The sequence below is a fragment of the Haematobia irritans genome, chromosome 2, assembly GCF_050003625.1.
Source record: "Haematobia irritans isolate KBUSLIRL chromosome 2, ASM5000362v1, whole genome shotgun sequence".
Lineage (NCBI taxonomy): Eukaryota > Metazoa > Arthropoda > Insecta > Diptera > Muscidae > Haematobia > Haematobia irritans.
Window position 1 is genome coordinate 220,211,316 of NC_134398.1, and position 24,723 is coordinate 220,236,038.

The 24,723-nt window shown below is 25.4% G+C and overlaps 1 protein-coding gene across 3 annotated transcripts in view; it reads right to left on the bottom strand.

The window, feature by feature from the left end:
• haf (leucine-rich repeat and fibronectin type-III domain-containing protein hattifattener) overlaps positions 1-24,723 on the bottom strand; it is a 481,095-nt gene that overhangs the window by 104,913 nt on the left and 351,459 nt on the right. For all 3 annotated transcript variants that reach the window (XR_012719793.1, XM_075297480.1, XM_075297482.1), the window contains exon 5: positions 5,249-5,301. The gene's annotated coding sequence lies outside the window, so the exon portion shown is untranslated. The remainder of the gene's footprint in view (positions 1-5,248; positions 5,302-24,723) is intronic.

Below are 24,723 nucleotides of genomic sequence, written 5' to 3' on the forward strand. Positions count from 1 at the left end.
TTTTTACTATTTGTCTTCCTAGCAAAAAAAGAATTGGAAGGTCTTCCAAACGCACAACTTTAAAAGCACTTCCAGAAGATGCACTGCAAATGATGTTCTTTATTTTAACTACCCAGGAAGTTCTTTTAATGCAATTTTTTATAACTTGGCTTTTTCATACTTTTAATGGGAATTTTTAACTTTTGTTGTTTCAAATAGGTTAAAAACAGAGTAAGTATTCAGAAGATGGTATAAATCATTTAAATTTGGTCGAAAAAATGCTAAATCCAATCTGAAAAAATTGTGAATTTTTGAAAATATATCCATTAAAAATTATTTATTTGACAAAATATCACAGAATTTTTAAATTTACATCCCACACATTGAATTCGGATCACACCTAAAGAAGTGATACAAATTCAGTGCAACGGCTGTTGAAATGGAGGACTTCCGTCCTATGACAATCCCACGTTAAATTCATCACTTCTGCGTCAATTTTGTACCACTTCCGGATCCAAAAAGAAAATTTTCACTACTTTTTTGGCGACGCTTTTTTTTGCTGGGTTACTGTGTAAAAACTAAGCCTCGTGCGGTATAGAGACGAGAGACGTTGGACAGGGCTTGAGCTCAGCTTTCATAATCACAAAAGTCTTCATTAGAAAATAATTTAATTTAACAAATTGTTACAACGATGCCCACTAGGGTCATTGTGAAGGTCTTGAGCATTTCTAAGCTTCTAAACAATAAAATAGACTGTCACTGGTGTAAATCTCTTAGCTGTCAGACATGCGATTTGAAAATGATAGCAACCTAAAGTTATTAGCTATAAATATCAGCCATCCTGTAATGTACAATTGACTCATGTCGCGGCATGTCTTCTGAGATGGTTTTTGGTAGTGAAAGGGTTAAGTGTCTCTTTATTTATTTTATTTAATAGTTACATAAAATCTACCATTACTACAAAATGCTAAAATAATTGTGCTTTGCAAACACAAAAAAGAAAATATATGAAACTAAAACTTTTATTGCCACATAATTAATTATACAATTGTGAGTTCAGAAGTTTAATAATTTCACAAGTCTTCGTTGTCAGCCCTTTTTGTTTTTAATGAAACTAGGCAGTGCATTTTTATTTTCCGCCCTTTTCATCTATAGGAGTTTTCTGCAACTTTTCTTTTTTTTGTATGCCTCTTAATAGCGTCAATTGAAATTGTTTTCCTACTGTCGTCTTCCTTTCCCCTTGGCTCTCATCTTTCATTTGTTGGTATTTGCTTTATTTAAGTTTTTTGTTTGTCCTACCAGCTAGGGTCATAACTTTTATATAGTGGGGAACAATTTTTTTTCCAACTTCTGACTTGCCATAGTTCAGTCTAGATTCTGGTTCTTTTGTTTTGTTTGTGCATTTTTTTCACATCTTTGGATGCATTGTAACCCATAAAATAAGAGGTCCTCTCATGTCATTGACATGTGGGTTAAAGTAAGATTTTTTTGTTTAAAAAGGTTCTTGGAAGAAGTCTAAAAAACGGTGACTATTGTTCATCTTTTTGTTGACTAGCAGCTAGAATACATTGTTAAGGCTGAAGATGACTGTATAAAAGCCTAAAGTTACTTATAAAACACATTTTCTCAAGTCGAGTTTTTTTCGAGTAAAAATTTACTCTTGGCTACGACATTTTTTTTAATGGGTACACAGAAAACAATATTTTTTTAATTTCGTGTCACGAAATTACAACAATTGATCAAATTAAAATTTAATTTTAATTTAAATTTTATGGGAATAAAAAAATCTATACAAATATAATTTTGACAAAATTTTCTATAAAACAAATTGAGGAAATTTTCCATAGAAATACAATTTTGACATTTTCTATACACCTACGATTTTGAGAAAATTATCTATAGAAATAAAATTTTGACAAAATTTTCTATAGAAATAAATTTTGTCAAAATTTTCTATAGAAATAAAATTGTGACAAAATTTTCTATAGATATAAAATTTTGACAGAATTTTCTATAAATATAAAATTTTGACAGAATTTTCTATTGAAATAAAATTTTGACAAAATTAAAAATAGAAATAAAATTTCGAGAAAAATTTGTATAGAAATAATATTTTGAGAAAATGTTCTATAGAATTGGGAGCCACCGTGGTGCAATGGTTAGCATGCCCGCCTTGCATACACAAGGTCGTGGGTTCGATTCCTGCTACGACCGAACACCAAAAAGTTTTTCAGCGGTGGATTATCCCACCTCAGTAATGCTGGTGACATTTCTGAGGGTTTCAAAGCTTCTCTAAGTGGTTTCACTGGAATGTGGAACGCCGTTCGGACTCGGCTATAAAAAGGAGGTCCCTTGTCATTGAGCTTAACATGGAATCGGGCAGCACTCAGTGATAAGAGAGAAGTTCACCACTGTGGTATCACAATGGACTGAATAGTCTAAGTGAGCTTGATACATCGGGCTGCCACATAACCTAACCTAACCTAACCTTCTATAGAATTAAAGTTTTGAGAAAATTTTCTAGAGAAATAAAATTTTGACAAAATTTTCTATAGAAACAAAATTTTCTATAGAAGCAAATTTTTGACAAAATTTTCTATAGAAACAAATTTTTGACAAAATTTTCTAAAGAAATACTACTTTCTCTAGAAATGAAATTTTTACAAAATTTTCTATAGAAATTAAATTTTGACAAAAATTTCTATAGAAATAAAATTTTGACAAAATTTTCGATGGAAATAAAATTTTGACAAAAATTTCTATACAAATAAAATTTTAACAAGATTTTCTATACAAATTAAATTTTGACAAGAATGGCAAGTCTTGTTGACAAAATTATCTATGGAAATAAAATTGTAACAAAATTTTCTAGAAAATTTTGACAAAATTTTCCATGGAAATAAAATTTTGACAAAATTTTCGATGGAAATAAAATTTTGACAAAATTGTCTATAGAAATAAAATTTTAACAAGATTTTCTATACAAATTAAATTTTGACAAGACTTGCCATGGAAATAAAATGTTGACAAAATTATCTATGGAAATAAAATTTTAAGAAAATTTTCTATAAAAATTTTGATAAAATTTTCTACAGAAATAAATATTTGATAAAATTTTCTATAGAAATAAAATTTTGACCGAATTTTCTATTGAAATAAAATTGTGACAAAATTTTCTACAAAAATACTATTTTCTCCAGAGGTGAAATTTTTACAAAATTTTCTATAGAAATAAAATTTTGACAAAATTTTCTATGGAAATAAAATGTTGACAAAATTTTCTATAGATATAAAATTTTAACAAAATTTTCGATGGAACTAAAATTTTGACAAAATTTTCTATAGAAATAAAATTTTAACACGATTTTCTTAGAAATACAATTTTGACAAAATTTTCTACAGAAATAACATTTTGAAAAATTTTCTATAGAAATAAAATTTTGACAAAATTTTCTATAGAAATAAAATTTTAAAAAGATTTTCTATATAAGTAAAAATTTTGACACAATTTTCTATAGAAATAAAATTTTGACAAAATTTTCTATAGAAATAAAATTTTAGAAAGATTTTCTATATAAATAAAATTTTGACAAAATTTTCTATGGAAATAAAATTGTGACAAGATTTTCCACGGAAATAAAATTTTGACAAAATTTTCTATAGAAATAACTTTTGACAAAATTTTCCATAGAAATACCATTTTCAGAAAATTTTCTATAGAAATAAAATTTTGACGAAATTTTCTATAGATATAAAATTTTGACAAAATTTTATATAGAAATAAAATTTGGAGAAAAATTTCTATAGAAATAATATTTTGAGAAAAATTTCATTAAATTTTGACAAAATTTTCTATAGAAATAAAATTTTGACAAAATTTTCTATAGACATCAAATTTTAAGAAAATTGTTGAGAAAATTGAGAAGAATTTCTATGGAAATAAAATTTAGAGATAAATTTTCATAGAAATATAATTTTAACAAAATTTTCTATAAAAATAAAATGTTGACAAAATTTTCTATAGAAATAAAGTTAACTTAGACATGAGCTTTGCAAGGAGAAAGTCTATAACATTGTAAAATATAATATCTCGTTGAAGATGATTACCGAAGGTGTATCGAAACATCCGAAATAGCAATATTTCAATAATAAAACAATGAAAAACAATTACAACAGAATTTTTCATTTATTATGACCTCAAGCCAAACGAAAAATCCCAATAATTATAGAATTCCAAAGGTCAACTAAGAAAACTAAACAGAAATAAAATTTTTACAAAATTTTGTATAGATATACAATTTTGAGAAATTTTTCTATAGACATCAAATTTTAAGAAAATTATCTATAGAAATAAAATTTTAACAAGATTTTTCAATAGAAATAAAATTTTGTTAAAATTTTCTACGGAAATAAAATTTTGACAAGATTTTCCATGGAAATAAAATTTTGACAAAATTTTCTATGGAAATAAAATTTTGAGAAAATTTTCTATAGAAATAAAATTTTGACAAAATTTTCTATAGAAATAAAATTTTGACGAAATATTCTTTAGAAATAAAATTTTGACAAAATTTTATATAGAAATAAAATTTTGACAAGATTTTCCATGGAAATAAAATTTTGACAAAATTTTCTATGGAAATAAAATTTTGAGAAAATTTTCTATAGAAATAAAATTTTGACAAAATTTTCTATAGAAATAAAATTTTGACGAAATATTCTTTAGAAATAAAATTTTGACAAAATTTTCTATAGAACTAAAATTTTTACAAAATTTTCTATAGAAATAAAATTTTGACAAAATTTGCTATGGAAGTAAACTTTTGAGAATTTTTTTTGACAAGATTTTCTTTGTAATTGAAAAGTTTTTTAAAGTTAATTACAGTTTCAACTGAAAACCATATTGTTGCTATTTTTCTGTGTAATGTACACATTCCATTAAGACTATGTTCATTAGTAGTACGAAACTTTTGTTGCTGATGTCTATAGTTTAGCTTAGTAGGTAAAGTTGATTTAAACTAAAGTGACCCATATATATCTACAATCAAACGAATCGCCTATAGAACCCATTGCTTAGATACAAGGGTGGTCCAATAAATAATTCGATAAATACATTACCCACTTAAACGGAACCAAACTTTGTGTTTTTTAATCATTCCATTCTCTGAAAATGTTATGTTTAGAGGCATCCAACGCGTGCCAAGGTGGGGCAAGTTTATGTATAATTTTAGTAATTTTAATAACCCTATAATAAATTTGGTTTACTTACCAAAATAAAATTTGGCTTAAAACTGAATAAGTCGTGCCAATGATGAATTATTCCTGAAAGAGAATGAAAATGAAAATTAAATTAAATGAATATAAATAAAGCGAATAATAATCTCTTTTTTAATATAGAGTAGCCTTAGGTATCGCAATTGAGCGAAAATAAGCGATATTTTACTGATAAAGAATTCCTGCCGACCAGATTTCAAAATATCTTATATTTATTTCATAAAAATTTTTTTAAGATTTATAATTCTTTAATCCTATTTAATTCCTTTAAATTCTCTTGTGGTTTTATCCAATTCGTTAACGCTTCCACAAAGTGCAAAAAAAAAATAAAATTAAGTCCTTAAGTTATCCTCTTCCATTTTGTGAGGAAATTCTATAGATATTATTGCCATTTGTTTGTAGTTTTCGGAATTGAGTTGCTCAATATACTCCAAGTATATTGAATTGAAACCACAGACCACACAACATACACCATTCAAGAATAATTGATTTAAATTGACAATTTTATAATCAAATAATAAAACCTTCGAAATAACGAAAGCTAGGATATGATTAGATGGAAGTAAAGATATGGGGATTGGTAGACAATTTTCTAAAGCTGACGAAATATTCTGGCGACATAAAATTGTCCTTAGAATGAGACTGACATAATACTCTATAGAAAAAATTTCTATGGATATAAAATGTTGACAAAATTTTCGATAGTCGTGACATTTTGACCAAATATAAAAATGGGGTTGTAACAAAATTTACATAATAAATTTTGCGAAAACTTCCTATAGAAATAAAATTTTGCGAAAATTTTCTATAGAAACTAAATTTTCAGAAAATTTTCTATAGCTATAAAATTTTCAGAAAATAGAAAAAAAAGTTGACAAAATAACAATTTTAGAAAAATGTCTATAATTTTAAGAAAAATTTTTCATGCAAATACAATTTTTAAAAATTTTTGTATAGAAATAAATTTTTCCGAATTTTTTTTCATAAAAATAAATTTTTGAGAAAATTTTTTATGGACATAAAAATTTTGAGAAAAAGTTTTATAGGAGTAAAATTTTGGTAACATTTTCTATAGAAACACAATTTTCCGAAATTTTTTTATAAAATTTTCCGAAAATTGTTTATAGAAATAAAATTTTCAAATAATTTTCTACAGAAATAAACTTTTCAGAAAAATTTTCTATAGCAATAAAATTTTCAGAAAATTTTATAGAAATAAAATTTTGTCGAAAATTGTTTATAGAAATAAAATTTTCAGAAAATTTTATAGAAATAAACTGTTCAGAAAATGTTCTATAGAAATAAAATTTTTGGAAATCAGAAATTTTTAGAATCAAATGTCGACAAAAATTTTTATAGAAATAAAATTTTCCGAAAAATTTGTATAGAAATAAAATTTTCCGGAAATTGTTTATAGAAATACCATTTTGAAAAATTCTATAGGAATAAAATGTTCCAATAATTTTTAATACAAATAAAATTTTCAGAAGAATTCTACAGAAATAAAATTTTTGTAAAGAAATAAAATTTTCAGAAAATTTTATAGAAATAAAATTTTTCAAAAATTTTCTATTGAAATAAAATTTTCTAATAAAGTTCTATAGAAATAAAATTTTCACGAATTTTTTTTATAGAAATAATATTTTTCCAAATTTTTTTTATAGAAATAAAAATTTTCCGATAATTTTTTATAGAAATAAAATTTTCCGGAAATTGTTTATAGAATTTTTTGAAAAAAAATTTATAGAAATAAAAATTTGCAATAATTTTCAATGGAAATAAAATTTTCAGAAAAATTCTATAGAAATAGAATTTTTGTAAAGAAATAAAATTTTCTATAGAAATAAAATTTTCAGACAATTTTATAGAAATAAAATTTTCAAAAATTTTCTATTGAAATAAAATGTTTAGAAAAGGTTCTATAGAAATAAACTTTTCAGAAAAAGTTCTATAAAATTTTCAGGATTTTTTTATTTTATAGAAATAACATTTTTTAAAAAATTTTTTATAGAAATAAAAATTTTCCGAAAAATGTTTATAGAAATAAAATTTTCCGGAAATTGTTTATAGAAATACAATTTTGAAAAAAAATCTATAGGAATAAAATTTTGCAATAATTTTCAATAGAAATAAAAAAAAATTCAATAGAAATAAAATTTTCTATAGAAATAAAATTTTCAGATAAAGTTCTATAGAAATAAAATTTTCAGGAATTTTTTTTATAGAAATAATATTTTTCCAAATTTTTTTTTATAGAAATAAAAATTTTCCGATAATTTTTTATAGAAATAAAATTTTCCGGAAATTGTTTATAGAAGTTTTTGAAAAAAAATTTATAGAAATAAAAATTTGCAATAATTTTCAATGGAAATAAAATTTTCAGAAAAATTCTATAGAAATAAAATTTTTGTAAAGAAATAAAATTTTCTATAGAAATAAAATTTTCAGACAATTTTATAGAAATAAAATTTTCAAAAATTTTCTATTGAAATAAAATGTTTAGAAAAGGTTCTATAGAAATAAACTTTTCAGAAAAAGTTCTATAGAAATAAAATTTTCAGGATTTTTTTATTTTATAGAAATAACATTTTTTAAAAAATTTTTTATAGAAATAAAAATTTTCCGAAAAATGTTTATAGAAATAAAATTTTCCGGAAATTGTTTATAGAAATACAATTTTGAAAAAAAAATCTATAGGAATAAAATTTTGCAATAATTTTCAATAGAAATAAAATTTTCAGAAAAATTCAATAGAAATAAAATTTTCTATAGAAATAAAATTTTCTATAGAAATAAAATTTTCAGAAAATTTTAAGAAATAAAATTTTTCAAAAATTTTCTATTGAAATAAAATTTTCAGAAAAAGTTCTATAGAAATATACTTTTCAGAAAATGTTCTATAGAAATAAAATTTTCAGGAATTTTTTTTTAGAGATATAACATTTTTCCAAAAATTTTCTATAGAAATAAAAATTTTCAGAAAATTTTTTATAGAAATAAAATTTTCAGAAAAATTTCTATAGGAATACATTTTTTAGAAATTTTCTATAGAAATAATTTTTTTAAAAAATTTTATATACAAGTATAATTTTCCGAAAATGTCCATAAAATTTGTTTATAGAAATACATTTTTTCCGGAAGTTTTCTATAGAAATAAAATTTTTGTGAAAATTTTCATTAGAAATAAAATTTTTTCTGAAAACTTTCTTTAGAAATAAAATTTCCGAAAATTTTCTATTGAAATGAAATTCTCCGAAATTTTTCTATAGAAATAAAATTTTCCGAAACTTTTCTATAGGAATAAAATTTTCTATAGAAATAAAATTTTCGGTAAATTTTCTATAGAAATAAAAATTTTCCGAAAATTTTCTATTGAAATAAAATTTCCCGAAAATTATTATAGAAATTTTAATATTTTTGGTAGATTTTGAAAATTATTATTCTCCAACTAACCCACATTTTCCATGAAGCTACGTTAGCAAACGAACTTTTAAACCGTGATATCTACATATCTGTCATCTTGCGTATATATTTCATAAAGGGTGATACGGTCAAAATTTGGTCAATATAAACTTGACGTATAAACTTAACCTCTCTCTCCAAGATGCCGCAAATAAGCTGAGTGTATCGTCTACAACCGTGCATCGAGCCAAACAACGAGCCGGACTATCGACTTACAAGAAGGTAGTGACTCCAAATCGCGATGATAAACAAAATACCACGGCCAAAGCGCGATCCCGGAGGCTGTACATGACGATGCTGACGAAGTTTGACTGCGTGGTAATGGACGACGAAACCTACGTCAAAGCCGACTACAAGCAGCTTCCGGGACAGGAGTTTTATACGGCAAAAGGAAGGGGAAAGGTAGCAGATATTTTCATGCACATAAAACTGTCAAAGTTCGCAAAGAAATATCTGGTTTGGCAAGCCATCTGTACCTGTGGCTTGAAAAGCAGCATTTTCATAGCTTCCGGGACTGTCAACCAAGAAATTTACGTGAAAGAGTGTTTGAATAAACGTCTGCTGCCTCTCCTGAAGAAACACGGATGTTCCGTGCTGTTTTGGCCGGATTTGGCATCTTGGCATTACGGTAAAAAGGCCAAGGAGTGGTACGCCGCCAACAACGTGCAGGTGGTTCCCAAGGACAAGAACCCTCCCAACACGCCAGAGCTCCGCCCAATTGAGAAATACTGGGCTATTGTCAAGCGGAACCTAAAGAAGACCAAAAAAACTGCTAAGGACGAGCAGCAGTTCAAAGCAAACTGGCTTTCTGCGGCGAAGAAAGTGGACAAGGTGGCTGTACAAAATCTGATGGCAGGTGTCAAGCGTGAGGCCCGGCAATTCGGATTTGGAAAAGCGAAAGCCTAACTGAATATTTTTCCTGAATTTTATACTAATTGAACTTGAAAAAGAAATTTAATTTGATTTTTTTAATAAACGATTTCACCGAATTACACGCGTTTTCCCTTGACCAAATTTTGACCGTATCACCCTTTATACCAGATAGAAACTTAACTGCTGAAAATTTAAGTTAAAGTTAACCGGAGAAAAGATATTTCCATTTTTTCTTTCTGTTAACTGGCAGTTAAAGCCTAACGGAGCTACATGAAAATGGCCGTAAGAGGTAAATCATAAACTCCGAAATAAATTTTCCGAAAATTTTCTATAGAAATAAAATTTTTCAAAAATGTTCTACTAAATGTCCTTCTTTTTTTCATTTTCCTCACATTAAACAGTCACTCTATCAAGTATATAACTTTAAAAGAGCTTCACTATTATACAGGGAAAAAAAAAAAATAAAATTTCCAAAGTTTTATATTTTGTTTTGTTGGATTTCCTATAACTTTTGTTGGCCTCATGAAGAACTATTTTTTTTCATATAATTGCATTTTATTACGTTAAAGACTTTGGGGGTTTTCGCATACTTAAAGTTATGAATTATTCAAAAAGTCGAATGGCATACCAACCAACCAAAAAAAAAGAGGAGCTACTAAAACAAAAGCCTGCAAAATATATGACAAAAAGTTTGCAGAGATTTCTTTTATGTGACCAGGTTCTTTTCATTGTCTATAGACGTCGTTTTCGTTGTTGATGTTGCTATGGCATTCACTGATCCACTCTGATTCACAAAAATTCACTTCATAATTCAGAGTCTTTGCTAGTAAACCATACAATTGTATTTCAAGGCGAATTGAAAGCCTTTTTTCGCCATCTTTATATTTTTGGTGAATTTTCATTGAATTCAGAGATAAAACGTTGAAATTCCACACGCACATAAGATGGAATACATTTTGCAAGTCCACGAAAAGAACATGGAGATAAATTTCAACATGGTTTGCAGTTACAGTAGTTTTGGAGAAATTTTATGGGTAACAAAGTGAAGTCGATTCGGCCAAATTTGAACGAAATCCCTCCACAGAGAATACAGATTGGTTGTGACAATCGAATTTATTGCCAACCTCCTTTTGGCAGTTGTGCCACCCGACTGTTCGGTCGACACAACCAATATCTCCTATGGTGTTAGTTAGGTCTGCCGACGATATCTTCATCATTCGATTGTGCTGCCCGACCTTAATAGTGCTCCCAGTTAAATATTATATTTTATTTTATTAAAATATTACACTTAGTTTAAATCTATTTATTTTAGAATATAAATAAATATACACATATTATACTATTACATAATATTTTACATCTGTTAAAATCAAAATTAAAATTGTTATTGAGAAAATGTACCATATATACCACCCAGCAGAGATAGTGGTCATCAGCATCTCCGCAGATAATTTTTCTAAAATAAAAAAAAAAAAACATAGTATATATACACTGAAGAAAAACTTTAATCTGGAATAAAATGGTGAAATATTAGACCATTATTATGCCACCCCAGCAAAAAATGGAGCACTATTTCAGCAGGATTTTAAGGGAGAGAGGCAGTACCAACTGCTTACAAAACAACTGAATCAGCGCTGATTTTTGTGGGCGATGTCCCGATTTAGAGCAGCTTCTACATATCGCTGATATAATTGCTCATTTTAATAGAAATATTGCTTGAGTATAGCATTGTTGGCGTGAAGGAAAACAGCACTACCTTCCATGCATCTATACTGCATGAATTGGTTGCAATAACGTAAACGAATGAGCATAAACTAGTTTGATTACACGTTTACGTTATCGCCACCGATTCATGCAGTGTGGATGCACTGCCTACTTTATTGTATACCGAAAAGCGCAACTAAACTTTTACTGCTGAAGTATTTTTTGCTGGGAATGGACAAATACATAAAAACAAATTAAACTTACTCAATTTGCATCCACTGTTAACTCCTTGCAAGTTCTTCTATACATTCATTAGGGCGGATTTTTCATTAGGTCCTCATAAAATTAGATACTGGAGTTCACTTTTGAGTTCTTCGCCGCATTCATGAAATTTTGTGTACATTAAATTAATCCATTTGACATAATATAAGCAAATTCCTGGGATTATTAGTAATATTTTTTTATTGAGATCAGTAGTAAATGCCGAAAAAATAAGGCCTGGCAGAAAATTCGTCGTTATATTTTTCTATTTATAAACATATGTCTTTCCTCGACTTACGAAATTTTTATATTGACATTTGAAAATATTCAATTTACATTCGGCTGTGGCAACCATATGTAAATTATAATTACTAAATTACAGCCATGAAATTCTATTAAGGATGGTTGTACCAACATAAGCGTAGGAAGGCCTCTGGGGAGGGGGCTTAGACCCCCCAGAAAAATTTTAGCCCCCCCAGAATTTGAAAACCTATTTAGGATTTTCCATTGTTGTTATATAATATTAAACTAGTAAATACAACCGCACCAAGTTCCACTAATTACTTTCATATACAATTTTATTTTGTTTAGTCGGATTTTTGTTTAGTCTAATTTTTAGTCGATTTAATTAAAAAATAGTAATTGATATTAAAACTATTCTTTAATAAACGAATATCTTAACAATGCTGCAAAAAAAATATGAAAAAACGAGTTATAAAAAATTGAATCAAAAAATTTCCTGTTAACTTCTTCTGAGGACATTTTTGGAAGTAGGGAAAAAGTTTGGAACTGCTTTTAGTTGCTTTATTATAAATTAATTGTCTAGTTATATTGGAATCTGATTTTTTATTCATTTTTATAAAATAAATAAAACAATAATATAACCTATAATTTCAGTCCATTAATTTTTAGCTAGGGGGGCTATAGCCCCCCCTAGGAAAATTTTCTAGCTACGCTAATGTGTACCAACCAATTTCATGAAAACAATTTAAAAATAGATACATTTGGTTGCTACAACTATTTATCGTAAAACACGAAAGAAAATCTGTTATAACAGTTGTCTAATGGTTGAGTATATGAAAATATAGTTGAAAATAGAGAGAGTAGATAGACACAAACGACTTATTGTTCCAAATATGGAATTTAAATTATTACAACCGATTTCCACCCATTCTATTCTCTGTGTGTCCAATTTGAGTGTGGCAAGGGGCAGGTTTAAGCCTTCGATTGCACTCATTGATAAGAGAAAAATTCACCATCATCAAGAGAGTAAGAGGTTGTCACTATAACCTTATCGAAAATATTAAACAAATCATCGATTTTTCTTTTCGAGTCGCGGAACTCTACATGGGATAACAAAAAAAAAAACTGTGACTCCGATCTTGATCAAATTTTGACAGTAGCCGTTTACGACCTTACCACAGTCTTGCAGCTGATGGCGATGTTAAATACTTGTAGAACTTCCCGTGAAAATGTACTCAAACTCTGAAAGCCTTTGATTATATTTGTTTGAATGCCAGACGGACGGACGGACATGCTTCACAAAATGTATTTCTACCAAACAAGACCGGGTTTTTTGAAAAGCTTTTATAATCATTAACCTTTTGTTCCCATGGCATGAGGTATAATGCTTACCGTTTGTGAGCGTAGTGATTCCAAACCACTGTCTCCCCCATTATAGTCGATAAAATGCAGTTAAAGTAGATTCTCTTACTGCAATGGTTGTTTGTTTTCGTTTTTGTTTTTTCTCCAACATTACAAGAGGGGTTTACTGAATGGCAAAGATTTATTACATTGATGTACGTTTTTGGAATCGCGTTGCTTTTTTGGTGAAGACAAAAATTTTTTTAAAGATATTCTTAAAGATACTTAAAGGAGCTCAGAAGAAAAAACCCACCAGCCAGCAGAGCGATTGAGAATGTCAGAACTTATAATGTCAACTTCGTTTAAGATCATGGTAATCAACATCAACTCTAGCCATAAGCATTCACCATTAGCCATCATCATTGCCATTTTCTGAGAAATTTGAATGGAGTTCAGTGTTTGTTGTTGGGAGGGTGGGAGAGCATCATCAACATACCAACTCGTCTCCTCAAACAATTTTTGCATAAATCGTTTTATTTGCATGAGGGACTGTTTTTTTCGCACTCAAATAAAATTGAGGGAGTGTCTTTGCCATAGTAAAACTCATTTGACTGAATCTCAACTGAATCCACACCGACGACAATGACGACGACAGTCAACATTACATCATGATTACAACAATGTCGGTGGTGATAATGTTGAAGATATCGTCGTCGACGACGACCATAATGACGATGAATAGTTCCTTAATCATTATCTTGATTACATAAAAATGTCATCATGATATCTGCTTAGATTTAGGAATGGAAGAAGTGACACTTTGTCTTACAGTCGGTATTAACCGCTTCAATGGAATCACGAAGGCTACCACCAACACCCATAATGCATTTTGGGAGATATTAAAGTTTGAAGTTGGATTTAATCAGGCCTTGCCTATGGAAGGTTTATTAGCCATATTTAGGATTTTATGACTTCAAATATTTTACACACACCATCAATGTTCAGACTTCAAACTGCCTACACAAAAATAATTTTTGTTTTCAGATTTAATTACGAAATTTATAATTAAATTTTATTGAACTAAAAATTAAATAAAAATTTCTCCATTGAATTTAAAGAATTGAAACTGCTTCAGTCACAAAGATGATAATAGCAATCGCCAATCGCCATACGCAAATTATCAAAGTCAAGGAAATTTTCCCAAATCATAATAATTCAATTAATTAAAATAGAGTTAGTTTCAAAGAGAGTACAGTTGACAAAATCTTCTATAGAAATAAAATTTTGAAAAACTTTGCTATAGAAATCAAATTTTGCAAAATTTTCTATAGAAAAAAAATTTAGCAAAATTTTAAATAGAAATAAAATTTTGACAAAATTTTGTTATAGAAATAAAATTTTGACAAAATTTTCTTATACAAATAAAATTTTGAACAGTTTATAAAGCAATAAAATTTCGACACAATTTTTTAGAGAAATAAAATTTTGACAAAACTTTTTATAAAAATAAAATTTTGACAAAACTTTTTATAAAAATAAAATTTTGACAAAACTTTTTATAAAAATAAAATTTTGACAAAACTTTTTATAAAAATAAAATTTTGACAAAACTTTTTATAAAAATAAAATTTTGACAAAACTTTTTATACACATAAAATTAAAAAAACATCTATAGAAATAAAATGTTAACTACAAATTTTCTATAGAAATAGAATTTTGACAAAATTGTATATAGAAAAAAAATTAAAAAATTTTCTATAGAAATAAAATTTTGACAAAATTTTCTATAAAAATAAAATTTTGACAAAATTTTCTATAGAAATACATCTGTGAGAAAATTTTCTATAGAAATAACATTTTGACAAAATTTCCTATAGAATTAAATTTTCTATAGAAATAAAATGTGGACAAAATTGTCTATAGAAATAACATTTTTTACAAAATTTTCTATAGAAATAAAATTTTGAAAAAAAATCTATAGAAATAAACTTTTTGACTAAAAATTTTCTATAGAAATAAAATTTCGTCAGTATTCTATAGAAATAAAATTTTGAAAAAATTTTCCATAGAAATAAAATTTTGACAAAATTTTCCATAGAAATAAAATTTTGACAAAATTTTCTTATAGTAATAAAATTTTGACAAAATTTTCTATAGAAATAAATTTTCTACTGAAATAAAATTTTTGACAAAGTTTTCTATAGAAATAAAATTTTGAAAAAAAAAATCTATAGAAATAAACTTTTTGACTAAAAATGTTCTATAGAAATAAAATGTTGACAGTTTTCTGCAGAAATAAAATTTTGACAAAATTTTCTATAGAAATAAAACTTTTACGAAATTTTCTATAGAAATAAAATTTTGCCTAATTGTCTATAGAGATAAAATTTTAACAGAATTTTCAATAGAAATAAAAATTTGACACAATTTTTTAGAGAAATAAAATGTTTACCAAATTTTTTAGAGAAAAAAAAAATTTGACAAATTTAGAAATAAAATTTTGACAAAATTTTCTACAGAAATAAAATTTTGACAAAATTTTCTATAGAAATAAAAATTTGACAAAATTTTCTATAGAAATAAAATTTTGACAAAATATGCTATAGAAATGAAATTTTGACAAAATTTTCTATAGAAATAAAATTTTTGACAAAACTTTTTATAGAAATAAAATTAAAAAAAAATCTATAGAAATAAAATTTTAACTACAAATTTTCTATAGAAATAGAATTTTGACAAAATTGTCTATAGAAAAAAATTTTGACAACATTTTCTATAGTAATAAAATTTTGACAACATTTTCTATAGAAATAAAATGTTGACTAAATTTTCTATAGAAATAAATTTGTAAGAAAATTTTCTATAGAAATAAAATTTTGACAAAATTTTCTATAGATATAACATTTTTACAAAATTTTCTATAGAAATAAAATTTTGAAAAAAAACTATAGAAATAAACTTTCTGACTAAAACTTTTCTATAGAAATAAAATTTTGACAGTTTTCTGTAGAAATAAAATTTTGACAAAATTTTCTATAGAAATAAAATTTTTACGAAATTTTCTATAGAAATAAAATTTTGACAAAATTGTCTATAGAAATAAAATTTTGACAGAATTTTCAATAGAAATAAAATTTTTACACATTTTTTTAGAGAAATAAAATGTTTACCAAATTTTGTAGAGAAAAAAAATTTTGACAAATTTAGAAATAAAATGTTGAATAAATTTTCTGTAGAAATAACATTTTGAATAAATTTTCTACAGAAATAAAAATTTGACAAAATTTTCTATAGAAATAAAATTTTGACAAAATTTTCTATAGAAATTAAATTTTGAAAAAATTTTCAATAGAAACAAAATTTTGACAAAACTTTTTTTAGAAATAAAATTAAAAGAAATCTATAGAAATAAAAATTTAACTATAAATTTTCTATAGAAATAGAATTTTGACAAAATTGTCTATAGAAAAAAAATTTGGACAAAATTTTCTATAGAAATAAAATTTTGACAAAATTTTCTATAGAAATAAAATTTTGACAAAATTTTCTATAGAAATAAATTTGTGAGAAAATTTTCTATAGAAATAAAATTTTGACAAAATTTTATATAGAAATAAATTTTCCATAGAAATAAAATTTTTGACAAAGTTTTCTATAGAAATAAAATTTTGACAAAATTGTCTATAGAAATAACATTTTTACAAAATTTTCTATAGAAATAAAATTTTGACAGAATTTTCAATAGAAATAAAATTTTGACAACATTTTCTATAGAAATAAAATTTTTGACAAAATTTTCTATAGATATAAAATTTTTTAAAAATTTTCTATAGAAATAAAATGTTTGAAAAATTTTTTATAGAAATAACATTTTGACAGTTTTCTAGAAAAAAAATTTTCTATAGAAATAAAATTTGGCAGTTTTCTATAGAAAATGTGAGAAAATTTTCTATAGAAATAAAATTGTGAGAAAAATTTTCTATAGAAATAAAATGTTGACAAAAATTTCTATAGAAATAAAATTTTGGCAGTTTTGTTAAGAAATAAAATGTTGACAGTTTTCTATAGAAATAAAGTTGTGAGAAATCTTTCTATAGAAATAAACTTTTGACAAAATTTTCTATAGAAATAAAATTTTGACAAAAGTGTCTATAAAAATAAAATTTTGACAAAATTTTCTATAGAGATAAAATTTTGACAGAATTTTCAATAGAAATAAAATTTTGACAACATTTTCTATAAAAATAAAATCTTTGACAAAATTTTCTATAGATATAAAATTTTTGAAAAATTTTCTATAGAAATAAAATGTTTGAAAAATTTGTTATAGAAATAACATTTTGACAGTTTTCTAGAAAAAAAATTTCTATAGAAACAAAATTTGACAGTTTTCTATAGGAAATATGAGAACAATATCTATAGAAATAAAATTGTGAGAAAATTTTCTATAGAAATAAAATGTTGACAAGAATTTCTATAGAAATAAAATTTTGGCAGTTTTCTTAAGAAATAAAATGTTGACAGTTTTCTATAGAAATAAAGTTGTGAGAAATTTTTCTATAGAAATAAAATTTTTGACAAAATTTTCTATAGAAATAAAATTTTGACAAAAGTGTCTATAAAAATAAAATTTTGACAAAATTTTCTATAGAAATAAAATTTTATGTAAGTTTGTTGTTTTTGTTTTTTGACCTTTTTGTTTATTACCTTCCTTTTGTAAATTCAAGCTCGACGTCAGAGTTTTATTTTCTGTTTTATTTTTTTATAATTCGATATTTCGGTATCCTTCGAAAATCTGTTGCTTCTACCACAGCAACAGAAATGAGAGGACGACACCAGTGACATAGGTTTTAATTTTATTTATTTATTTCATTCCCGTCGATGATTTCCGAAATATAGAATTATAAAGAAATAAAACAGAAAATAAAACTCTGACCTCGAGCTTGAATTTACAAAAAGAAAACAGAAGAATATAAAATTTTGCAAAATTTTCTATAGAAAATAAATTTGTGACAACATTTTCTATAGAAATAAAATTTTGACTAAAAATTTCTCTAGAAATACAATTTTAACTAAAAATTTCTCTAGAAATAAATTTTTGACAAAAAATTTCTCTAGAAATAAACTTTTGACTAAAAATTTCTCTAGAAATAAAATTTTGACAAAATTTTCTATAGAAACAACAGTTTGACAACCTTTTCGATAGAAATAAAATTTTGACAAAATTTTCTTTTGAAATAAAATTTTGACATAATAAGATTTTTTTTGTAGTTTGTCGGTAAAATTTTCTCAAATTTGTGGTACATTATTTTTGGCAACCTTGGTCTCAGCAATAGTTACTTGCATCCTATGATGAAGAGTATATAAAAAAAATAAATAAATATGCGTAAGTGCCTTTCTATTCTTAGTGAGAATAAGTGGATAAGAATGTTACCCTTAGTGAGTGCGCGTGAGTAAAATATTATCTCTAGTTTGTAGGTTGACTAACTCATCTGCTCTTCTTAGGAATTAGTTTAGAGTTCACCAATCTCATGGAGAGATTTGAGCTACATTGTTTGATTTGTTGATTATTTTATTACAGTTTGTATATCTCAAACTCTTTCTAAGGCCTTTTGTAAGGCCTCGTATATCTCAATCTATATATTTACTATGTAGAAAAGACCATACATTCTTGTCGTCTTTGAGTGTCCCTTATACATATGCTGAAGATGTTGGTACAAGCAAGCATTGAAATCTATGCAAATTTCTCTCTCTCTCTCTCTCTCTCTCTCTCTTTGTCTCACTCACTATCTCGGCTTTATTGCCAGCTAAAGACGTAGTAGTAACTCAACGATGACAACGACAAGAAATGTGACAAATATCAGCTTTAATTTAATGTGGCAATGATTGACGATGACAAGCTGCCTTTTTCTCCTTTCATTGCTAACATTCATTTTGATTTCGTGCATTGGAGAAGATTAACCACTAAGGACCTTGATATGGAATTTCTAAGATAGGATCTCAACTCACTATTGGGTATTGTGTTTGATTAAAAAATATATCACCAAGATTCACAATATAAAAGAGGAAGAGTTGTTCACCAATACTACACGGAAAAAATATTGATATAAAATGTTCATGAAAAAAGTAAAATGTTCTCTTTAAATATTTTTTAGGTGTTCCTAAATTACATGAATAAGATGAGAAAGGAAAGAGAAGATTCTAACATTATCTTTTCGTAAGAAGAAATACAAGATGGAGAAGATTCTATTACTCTTTTCAAATATGGTGGAGAATTTTTTATTGCCATTACGTACAAACCAATTTTTGTGCGTGCATGAGTTCACGAAGGTTTAAAATACATTCTGCAATAACTGCTTGTATTCTCCTATTCTAACATACACATACCAATCCAAATATCGATAGTTATGTGATTTAAACTAATGTTGGTAAATTCGTGTTTCTGCATTTAAAATAGTCGGCAAGAAAAAAAATATTGCAGGCCAAATGGTAAGAAAAACGCATAAAATTCCCCTTTGGTGTGTGGTACAGGGAATCTCAGATGTTAAGCCATTGTTATGATGAATTTGTGGGCACAATGTACTCTAGCTTAGTTTAAATTCTACAAAGTTCTTCCACCAATATGTGGAGGTTCGTTAAGCTTATAACGGATGGATAACAAGGAGTGACTGATATTGGCAGAACGCAAATGGCTATAGTGGCTGAATTCTTAAAAGCACTCATCTACGTTCGTAGTCGAAGTCAAAGAGTGGCGGGTAAATGTGTATGTGTGTGCGTGAGTGTTTGATTACATGTGGCAAATAGTAATGCGTTTTGTAGATTGTCATTTTAATTGAGTCAGCGGAGGAGTGTAGGTGCCTGACATGCAAAATATTTGCATGAACATATCCATGCAGCTTATGTGCAATAAAAACGATGAGGCGGAACGTTATGGTAGGCAGCCACAGTATATAGAATTAAGAAATGACAAAGACCATCCTAAAAGTACACTGAAAAAAAACTTATTGCCCGAAAAAACTATGGCATCTCATTGTTCACATTGATGACAGAAAATTCTAAAGCAATACATACATTTTTAATAGGATTAATTAAATTTTTATTTGACATCAGTAATAGATTTGACCATTTCGGTGACTACACATTGATGGCATAAAATCCGAAAGCACAAGATCAAGAAAAAATTTTTAAAATTTTTAATTGGATTAATTAAATTTTATTTTTAACATCTTAATTGTAGGAATTATCTTCATGATTAAAGTAAGAAATATTGTTACCTTATATCATAATTAAAACAACATAATTAAATTGAATAAAATTTCTCTCTCTGTACCTTAAAATATATTGTAAAAACAGCCAGACGGATGGTCTACGCCTTGGCATAGGTTGTGTTTCCAGATTTATTTATGTAAAATGTTGAAGCTAATGGCTGGTTCGAATGGATGGATGAATGCTGGTGGATGGCTTGTTCCAACTATTGTCGAAGGTAATGTTGGTGGAGTATTTTAATTATATGCAAATATTAGTAGTTGTGGCTTGAAGTTGAAGCGATTTGCATTCTAAAGGAATGCTGATGAAATCTGCATAAATTATTAATGTGTTGTTAGACAATGCTTTGGTGTGTGTGTTTGTGTTATTCCAAGGCCAAAGGGCAAAGAAAGGTGTTGGAAAAAAATAGAGAGTATACAAACTAAGTTAAATTTCCAAAATAGAAACTCAATTGTAGAAATAAAAATCTTTAAAATTAAGTACTGAAAAAAACTAATCATTAAAAACTCAAATAAAAAAGCATTTTCTAAGAAATAAAATGTTGACAAATTTTTCAATAGAAAAAAATTTTGACAAAATTTTCTAGAGAAAAAAATTTTCGACAAAATTTTCTATAGAAATAAATTTGTGAGAAAATTTTGTATAGAAATAAAATTTTGACAAAATTTTATATAGAAATAAATTTTCCATAGAAATAAAATTTTTGACAAAGTTTCTATAGAAATAACATTTTTACAAAATTTTCTATAGAAATAAATTTTTGAAAAAAAATCTATAGAAATAAACTTTTTGTCTAAAAGTTTTCTATAGAAATGAAATTTTGACAGTTTTCTGTAGAAATAAAATTTAGACAAAATTTTCTATAGAAATAAAATTTTGACAAAATTGTCTATAGAGATAAAATTTTGACAGAATTTTCAATAGAAATAAAATTTTGACAACATTTTCTATAGAAATAAAATTTTTGACAAAATTTTCTGTAGATATAAAATTTTTGAAAAATTTTCTATAGAAATAAAATGTTTGAAAAATTTTTTATAGAAATAACATTTTGACAGTTTTCTAGAAAAAAATTTTTTTATAGAAATAAAATTTGGCAGTTTTCTATAGAAAATGTGAGAAAATTTTCTATAGAAATAAAATTGTGAGAAAAATTTTCTATAGAAATAAAATGTTGACAAAAATTTCTATAGAAATAAAATTTTGGCAGTTTTCTTAAGAAATAAAATGTTGACAGTTTTCTATAGAAATAAAGTTGTGAGAAATTTTTCTATAGAAATAAAATTTTGACAAAATTTTCTATAGAAATAAAATTTTGACAAAAGTGTCTATAAAAATAAAATTTTGACAAAATTTTCTATAGAAATAAAATTTTTACAAAATTTTCACTAGAAATAAAATTTTATGCAAGTTTGTTGTTTTTGTTTTTTGACCTTTTTGTTTATTACCTTCTGTTTTCTTTTTGTAAATTCAAGCTCGAGGTCAGAGTTTTATTTTCTGTTTTATTTTTTATAATTCGATATTTCGGTATCCTTCGAAAGTCTGTTGCTTCTACCACAGCAACAGAAATGAGAGGACGACACCAGTGATATAGGTTTTAATTTTATTTATTTATTTCATTCCCGTCGATGATTTCCGAAATATCGAATTATAAAGAAATAAAACAGAAAATAAAACTCTGACCTCGAGCTTGAATTTACAAAAAGAAAACAGAAGAATATAAAATTTTGACAAAATTTTCTATAGAAAGAAAAAAGTTTTCTGTAGAAATATGGTAAAATATTGAAAAAAAAAATTCTATAGAAATCAATTTCAACAAAATTTTCTATTGACATAGAATTTTGACAAAAGTTTCTATAAAAATAAAATTTAGACCAAATTTTCTATAGATATAAAATGTTGACAAAATTTTCTATAGAAATAAAATGTTTACAAAATTTTCTATAGAAAGAAAATGTTGGCAAAATTTTCTATAGAAATAAATTTCGATAAAATTTTCTATAGAAATAACATTTGGACAAAATTTTCTATAGAAATAAATTTTTGACAAAATTTTCTATATAGATAAAATTTAGACAAAATTTTCTATAGAAATAAAATGTTGACAAAATTTTCTATAGGAATAAAATGTTTACAAAATTTTCTATAGAAAGAAAATGTTGGCAAAATTTTCTATAGAAAGAAAATGTTGGCAAAATTTTTATAGAAATAAATTTCGATAAAATTTTCTATAGAAATAACATTTGGACAAAATTTTCTATAGAGATAAAATTTTGACAAAATTTTCTATAGAAATAAAATTTTCACAAAATTTTTTATAGAAATAAAATAATGACAAAATTTTCTATAGAAATAAAATGATGGCAATAATTTTTATATAAATAAAATTTTGATAAAATTTTCTATAGAAATAAAATAATGACCAAAATTTCTATAGAAATAAAATTTTGACAAAATTTTCTATTGAAATAAAAATTTGACAAAATTTTCTTTAGAAATAAAATTTTGACAAAATTTTCTATAGAAATAAATTTCGATAAAATTTTCTATAGAAATAACATTTGCACAAATTTTTCTATAAAAATAAATTTTTGACAAAATTTTCTAAAAGATAAAATTTTGACAAAATTTTCTAAAGAAATAAAATAATGGTAAAATTTTCTATAGAAATATAAATTTGACAAAATTTTCTATAGAAATAAAACTTTGACAAAATTTTCTATGGAAATAAAAATTTGACAAAATTTTCTTTAGAAATAAAATTTTGACAAAATAAAATGATGGCAATAATTTTTTATAAAAATAAAATTTTGACAAAATTTTCTATTGAAATAAATTTCGACAAAAATTTCTATAAATATAGAATTTGGACAAAAAATTTTATAGAAATAAATTTCGACAAAAATTTCTATAAATATAGAATTTTGACAATTTCTATAGAAAAAAAATTTTCTATTAGAAAGAAGAAAGTTTTCTATAGAAATATGGTAAAATATTGAAACAAATTTCTATAGAAATTAATTTCAACAAAATTTTCTATAGAAAGAAAATGTTGCCAAAATTTTCTATAGAAATAAAATTTTGACAAAATTTTCTACATAAATGAAACTTTGAAAAAATTTTCGTTGGAATAGAATTTTACAATTTTTGGTAACATTTTTTTGCAATTTTGTTAGATTACTTTTAGCTCAAGAGACAACCATGCCGGTCATGCTTTTTGTTCAGTGTACGTTGGCCTCTTACATTTGTAATTGTTTCACATTTTTTTCAATTAATTGAGCTTACACTGAAAAAACAGTGAACCCACTAGGTAAGAAAATTTTAGTTAGTTTTAGAAAAAATATATTAATTTTAGAAAATTTTAACTAAACTGTATTTGAAAGGCAGATGTCACAACGATTTCACAAAACTAAGTAAATAATTTTCGATAAATTAAAAAAAATTATTAGACATAATTCATTTTATTGAAATGTTAAAGAAAATTTCGAAGTTTGAATGAAAAAATTGGAGTTAAAAATTGCAAAAATGTCTTTGGTACCATACGAAGTTCATGATTGGCTCAGTACTGGTAAAATTTACAAATTCTAAGAAATTCTGAACTATTTTGTGGGAGACCCGAATTTAGTTCATCTTTATGCTTCATTTGTGTATTATTTCTACCTCTATTTTACTTATTTTAACTAACGTCGTGGAAACTTTCTTAAAACGTAAAAATTCCATGAACTTAAATTGAATTAAATCAGCTTTAGTGATATATAGGGTTCACATTTTTTTGAGTGTAGTTTAATATTATTTACTGATTGCTCCATTTCATCTATCATTATTTGTAATTATTATATATTTATCCAATGTAAGTACCCTGCATTGTTAATATGTACAACTTCATATCCCCTTCTGAACAATATATTCTAGGGCCACCACTAGAAGATGAAGAATGCAAATTGTGCGATAAATAATCAATTAACCTTAGGGCAATACAAATAAATGCAGGCAAACATCTTAACCTACCACACGGCCAGATGATATGAAACATGCTCGAATAAGTGATAATAGATTTTGCAAATTTAAAATTAATTATAAATATCTCTAATCGGACAACATGCAATAGACAGATGCAAATGGATTTTATGCAAATTATTTAATAATACAACAATCATCTGAATGTAGCTATACCCTATAAAGTCTTCTTGCCGAAAAGAGATAAATGCTGTAATAGATTAGCAAGGGCTCGGTTATATTCCATAACATTAAATGGCTATTTATGCTAATGAAAATGAAATGCTTTTGGTACATTGAAATGGGTTGAACAACTCGTGCCAA